Raw genomic sequence first — 6,815 nt, forward strand, 5'->3', positions numbered from 1 at the left:
TCAAGCAAAATCCTGACACAGCCTCCCTCCTCCTCTTCCCCCTCCTCTCTTCCCTCCCGTTCTCTCGTTCTCTCCTCTCTCCCTCTCCCCCCCCCCCCCCCGCTTTCCCTCCCTCTTCTCTCTCCCCTTCTCCCTCGCCCTCTTCCCCCTCTCCCCCTATTCTTCCTCCCGGCTACTCTGGCACTAAAACAGCACTTTCTCTACTCGCCGCGCATTTGGTTAGGGGTGGGGGGTGAGAGGGCACCGATCTGCGGGGCCGGAACACCCAAATCCCAACTCTCCAGATGAACAAGCAACTGGGCTGCTGTTCCCGGTCACCGACGCACACGAAACGTTCAATAAATCCACCGAGGGCTGCCTCCCCGTACCTTCCTCCCCTGCCCCAGCTCCCCCAGGCCCCACCTCCCAAGCAGCCGAGACCAGGCTGGAATCCACGTACTTTCGCCGAGATGAAGTTTGGGGCTCCCCGGGCGGCCACGAGCCGCCCGCCGGCGTGAGGGCTGGCTCTGTTGTTGTTTTCCTCGGGCTGCTCCTGCCCGCGCCCCGGCTCCCGTGCCCCTCTCGGGCGGCGCTGCCTGTGTGCCGAGAGGTGCTGGTTGCAAACGCAGCCTGGCACCGGCTGGCCTACTACTCCCCAGCCCGGCCCCCAGCCTCCCGCCCGCAGGGCACTGCCTCCGCGCCCCCCGCCCCCCCGCCGGCGCGGCCACCGCGACCCTCGCCCCCGACCTCTCCCGACCCAAAGTTTTGGCGGAGGGGGAAAGTGCCCGGGGAGCGGAGCGGCCAGCGGCGGCTCCGGACGCGCGGGGTTCCCTCCGTCTTCCTCAAGTCCACCCTACCGGCTGCTGCCGCCGCCGCCGCTGCTCCTGCCGCGGAGTCCTTGGGGCTGCAGCCCGGCGGCTCGCAAGTGAGTAGGAAAACAGAAAGTGCGGGGAGAGCGCCCAGGAAGGGCTGGAGATGGGGGGCGCTTACCTCGCGGGCTCGCCGGGCGCGAGGGCGTGTGTGTGGCTCGCCCTCAGCGGCCAGTCAGGGGTTCCTCTATGGGAAAGTCGAGAGGAGCTCGCGGTGCCGCTCTGCCTCCGCTTCACTGTACACTGCTCCACATACAGTACATGCAACCCGGAGAGACTGAAAACACTCATTTTATATAAGGCAGCCTGCCATTGGCCCGCGGCCTGACGGACAGGCGGCGCGGCCAAACAGAAGGCCCGTTACACCCAAACACACGCACACATACACACATTTTACAGAGACACACAAAGATCATCACATTTTCTATTTTCTAATGTTCGGGACCTGTAGACAGTAGGAGAGGACAGGTAGGGAGGCCCAGCAGAGTGGGGTACGGAGGAAAAACCCTGTCTGCACCAAGTTGCCTGGCTTGAAACTGGTGTCCTTTTGACTTGGGAGGGTTATAGTAATAAACTACAACTCCACTGGATATGGAAGTGAGGGTTGTTTTTTTTTTTTTTTTTTTTTTAAATCGCTGCCGTGTGGTGCCCCATGGAAGAGGCGTGCATTGTGTTATGATTTTACAGCCTGACCTGGCTAACAAGTGACCAAGAAAGGATTTTGGCAGCTGGGATTTCTTTTGTCAATGGGTTAGCTATCACATAGGCCAAAATAGTGCAAGATAAGTTTATTAGGGCTGTAATGCATTGAGGTTGTTAACGCCTCGTTCCTAGGTAAATTCAGAAAAATCAATACAACAATACACAGAAACAAAGATAAACGTTTTGCTGAAATAACCTATCTACTTTCAGCTGGTCTGAGGACCGCAAATCACCTGCGTGGGCATACAAATCGTGCTATAAGGTGGAATAAGTCGTGGAAGCTTGGCTACTGACACTTTTCCTTAAAAATAGACCTTTTGAGTCAATATATATGAGATTTATATTTTGCATATCATGTATGGTATTTACTTTACATATTTCACAACATATGTGAACATCACATGTTGAGTGACTTTTGGAGATGGTGAACGCGAAGGCTGTACTTTCCGATTTTTTTTTCTATGATGCATCTTTGGCAGATTATATTTGGCAGTCCTATATAAACAAGTCAACAGACTGCTGGGGGGAAAAAAACCAAAGCTAGAAGTTAAGAAGAATAAATTCTAGACCCCATGTTTAAACTAGCTGAACAATCTTGAGCAACTAACTTACCCTCTTTAATGTTCAGAGTTGGTTTGGGGTTATTTTTTCCTTTTTTTTTTTTAAGATTAAAATAAGAAACTTCCCCCAGTTTTTCTTCATTAAATGTTTATTCAACATCTATGTGCCAGACATTATCATAGAGCCAAGATGTATTCTTAAGGTTCCATCTGAATTTAAAAGTCTGTGAATTATTCTTAAACACAAACATTTTGAAGATTAAATAAACACTATGATTTTATGGCCTAGATGCATAGCTTTAAAACTTAAAGGAAAACTGAAGAGAATTTATTTCAAATCCCTTATTTCCTTGATGCCGTCTTAAGATTTTTCTCTCACATCCATAAAGTTATCAAGTGAGTGTGCATATATGTGTGTATGTAAGAATGGCAAAGAAAAACAGATACAGAGAAAACTAAAGCTTATGAAATTTAGAAAACAAATAGTGGTATTTAGAAATGTGATATTTCATTTATTTTTTAAAAGAAAATAACTTTTTTAAAAAAGTATGTAAAATCACAGCATTTTAAACTGACAATATTAAAAGTTATATTAATAACACTTTGCATGTATTTAAAAGATGGAATGAAGTGTTCTTTTTTTTTTTTTTTTTAATTTGACAGAAATCACAACTAGGCAGAGAGGCAGGCAGAGAGAGAGGAGGAAGCAGGCTCCCCGCAGAGCAGAGAGCCCGATGTGGGGCTCGATGTGGGGCTCGATGTGGGGCTCGATGTGGGGCTGGATCCCAGTACCCTGGGATCATGACCTGAGCCGAAGGCAGAGGCTTTAACCCACTGAGCCACCCAGGCGCCCCGGAGCAAAGTGTTCTTTGTCCATATCACACCATAATGAGGGAGGCCCTAAGTATTATTATCTCTATTTTACCCATCAGAGAAATGAGACGGGGACAAATTATATAACTTCCTTGATATTACATCGAATTGCAATGTAGAAGGAACTTAAACTTGGAACTCTTAACACCAGCATGGATTTTGAGTGATCTGGCAGTCGTTCCTTCCAAATGACAAACTTCAGGGATAAGAGGCAAATGGAGGAAAGATCAGAAAAACTTTCTCAGGTTTTCACTGTGCAATTTTTCTGAAGAGGAAAAAAAAAATCAACACGAGTTGCTAGACTTAATTGCTGATTTAAGTGTTATGATTATTTGGTAGTTTATTTATGCTATGAAAAATGTAAAAAACCAACCTACTCCTAACCCCCAACCCCAGCTGTAGGAAAACATCCTTTATTTCTTTATGGTAGCAGAGTTTTTTGGTTTTGGTTTTGGTTTTTGCTGAATTATGCTTTGCTTAGCAGAACTATTTAGATACACACTTTTCAAACTTTTAGATCACACATTGTTATCAATAAAATGTTCAAGCATATATATCAATGTATATATATATATGTATGTATATGCACACACACATATATATATACATATGTATGTTTATTTATGTTTGTGAGATTTTTTAAATTGTTTATTTTAGAGAGAGCATGTGCAGTGGTTGGGAGAAGGGCGAGAGGGAGAGGGAGCAAGAATCTTAAGCAGACTCCCTTCTGGGCATGGAGCCCAACATGGGGCTTGATCCCAGGACACTGAGATCATGACCTGAGCCCAAACCAAGAGCTGGTGGCTTAACCACTTGCACTACCCGGGCCCCCTATATGTGTTTTTTTAAAGTACACCACTACACAGATATATTTATTATTACAAAGCATTTCCTCACAGAAACAAAATGAAAAAGCATGAAGTAAAAATAAAATAAGTAAGAGTTTTAATATTTTCTTCCCACACTCCTGTGATACAGTCTTAGCACATGCCCAGCGTTTTGCATTCAAGTTTGGAGACCTCTGAAAGGACAGATTGCTGACCAGGACTGATGCAAGAGAGCATAAAGAAATGCCCAGAAATGTCTCACTACAACACATTACTGATACTGGAAAACGCGTAAGTACACAGAGCCTTTATTTTGGGAGAATGACACATTTTTTAAAATGTATTTTATATATTGGTGATGTATTAGGCATCATGTGGTAGTAAATGTCATCATTCAATATTCTTTTGCAAATCCTTTATTGAGAGGGATTTATGTGCTAGACCCTGGTGCATGCCAGATTCTGGAAAAGGAAACTTGCCTGCTCCTAGGAGAAGCAATAGAATGGAATGCCAGTCTCCTGTGCGGTAGATAAGGCCTCACCACTAAGTAAAAGAGGCATAGAACTAAACATAATGTAGCATTTTACCATTTAGGAAGTACTTTTTAGATTTTTATCATCTCATTTAAGAATAAATATCAAGAAATTTTAAAGACAATGATACTCAAAAATTCAAAATGTGATCAAGAAAAACCATAGCTTTCATAGACTTTATTTAACCTTCATAATGTAGGGTTATGAAAATAAAAACAACTGTTTGCTGTATAGGTAAAATGGCATTTAAAAGAGTTTAGGAAAAATTTTAAAAATAAAGGCTCTTCGTTTTTCCTTTCCTGTTTTCACAGTTGATGATCAAAGTTCACAATGTTAGCACATTCCTTCTTCTCATGGCCTTGACTTGTCCATTTTCTTTTCTTTTTTTTTTTTAAAGATTTTATTTATTTATTTGACAGAGAGAGATCACAAGTAGGCAGAGAGGCAGGCAGAGGAGAGAGAGAGGAGGAACAGGCTCCCTGCTGAGCAGAGAGCCCAATGTGGGACTCGATCCCAGGACCCTGAGATCATGACCTGAGCTGAAGGCAGAGGCTTAACCCACTGAGCCACCCAGGCGCCCAACTTGTCCATTTTCTTAATTTTATTTTATATGAGTCCTTTATTAAAAAATAGTTTTGGGGGGGCACCTGGGTGGCTCAGTGGGTTAAGCCTCTGCCTTCGGCTCAGGTCATGATCTCAGGGTCCTGGGATGGAGCCCGCATCGGGTTCTTTGCTCGGCAGAGAGCCTGCTTCCCCCCCCTCTCTGCCTACTTGTGATTTCTCTCTCTGTGTGTTAAATAAATAAATAAAATCTTTAAAAGATGAGAAAGAAAGAGAGAGAGAGAAAGGAAGGAAGGAAGGAAAGGAAGAAGGAAGGAAGAATAGGTGGGTAGGTAGGAAAAAAGAAAGGCTCAGCTCCCCATGAAGGAACAAATGATTTCTACTGATGTATCAGAGGAATTAATAAACAGTAAAAACAACTTGTTAGGGGCACTTGGGTGACTCAGTGGGTTAAAAAGCCTCTGCCTTCAGCTCAGGTCATGATCTCAGGGTCCTGGGATGGAGCCCTGCATCAGGCTCTCTGCTCAACAGGGAGCCTGCTTCCCCCTCTCCCTCTGCCTGCCTCTCTGCCTACTTGTGATCTCTCTCTGTGTCAAATAAATAAAATAAAAATCTTTAAATTAAAAAAAATAGTTTGGGGACAATAAATTTAAATGTGTGTAAACATATACCTATAACTTTATCTTTTATTTAAATATCTATAAATAACATTTATTTTCTTATCTATTTACTACTTCTTTATACAATCCTAATTCAAATCCTGATTTCATGACTTCCTAGCTGTGTAACCTTGGAAAAACTCCTTAGTCATTCTAAAACTCAGCTTTGTTTTTTGTAAAATAGGAATAATATGACTGACCATAAATGAAATCATCTATATAGAATACTGAAGCCTGGAACCTACTGAGCGAGTCAATAAATATTAATTTTATTTATTTTCCTCACATATAAACCAATGACACCTACTTTGCAGAAAGTTTTCTAAGACTTAACCAGCATATCAAATGGAATTCGTGAAACTTGTTACAGCTAACTCACCCAGGGTTTGTGATTTCCCTTTAGCCTATATCCTACCAACTCCAGGATCTCTGCACATAAAAGGGATGTCAGAGAGATCCCAGTTAAAGCAAACATCCCATTGAGTGGCCATTATTAGCACCTAAAAAAGGCAAACTTTTAATAAATCCTTCTTTGAAACAAGCCTTGTTTTGCCCATGGAAACTCTAGATAGTTACGTTGAGGGTTGGCCTTACATAACAATTTTTGCCTTGTATTATGACCTTGCTGCGCTTCCCTTTTTTCCCCCCTCTATTAAAAAAAAAAAATAGAGAGAGAGAGCAAATCATACCTCTCTCCTCAAGGCCAAATCCAAGGAACCAAAAATTGGAACTTGGACAGTCAAACCACTTTTTTAGCACCAATGCAAGTATTCATAATTCTGAAGAGAACCAGCTTCCACTAGATCCCAGCAGAGTTGGAAACAAGAAAGAAAGATTAGGGGTACCTGGGTGGCTCAGTTGGTTGGGCCTCAAGACTCTTGGTCTTGGTTGAGGTCATGATCTCAAGGGTGGTAGGATGGAAACCTGAGCTGGGCTCCAAGCTCCGCCTGGAGTCAGCTTGAGATTCTTTCTGCCCTTCACCCTTCTCCTCTGCTCCTCTCTGCTCCCAACAACCCCATGCTCTGTCTATCTCTCTCAAGCAAATAAATAAATAATATCTTAAAAAAAAAAAAAAAAAAGAAAGATTATCCAGCTTTCCTAGAGTGACTTTTGGCAAAGCATCTTGGAATTCCCCATTCTTGTGATCTATAGCATTTTATCTATATTACTCTTAAGGCATTCAGATCCCTTGCCTTTATTACATTATTTGTGTGTACAGCAAAGAAACACCTAAAGAAATGTTATCTCCTTC

General features: G+C 43.1%; 1 protein-coding gene across 5 annotated transcripts in view; it reads right to left on the reverse strand.

The window, feature by feature from the left end:
• The window catches only part of BBX (BBX high mobility group box domain containing), a 275,675-nt gene extending 274,561 nt beyond the window's left edge, over nt 1-1,114 (reverse strand). For 3 of the 5 annotated variants that reach the window (XM_046002284.1, XM_046002283.1, XM_046002279.1), the window contains exon 1: nt 970-1,113. The gene's annotated coding sequence lies outside the window, so the exon portion shown is untranslated. Of the gene's footprint in view, nt 1-439; nt 576-969 lie in introns of all 5 variants that reach the window. The other 2 variants (XM_046002280.1, XM_046002282.1) reach the window with 2 other exon arrangements.
• Between the last annotated feature and the right edge of the window lie 5,701 nt (nt 1,115-6,815).

The sequence above is a fragment of the Meles meles genome, chromosome 4 (genome assembly GCF_922984935.1).
Source record: "Meles meles chromosome 4, mMelMel3.1 paternal haplotype, whole genome shotgun sequence".
Lineage (NCBI taxonomy): Eukaryota > Metazoa > Chordata > Mammalia > Carnivora > Mustelidae > Meles > Meles meles.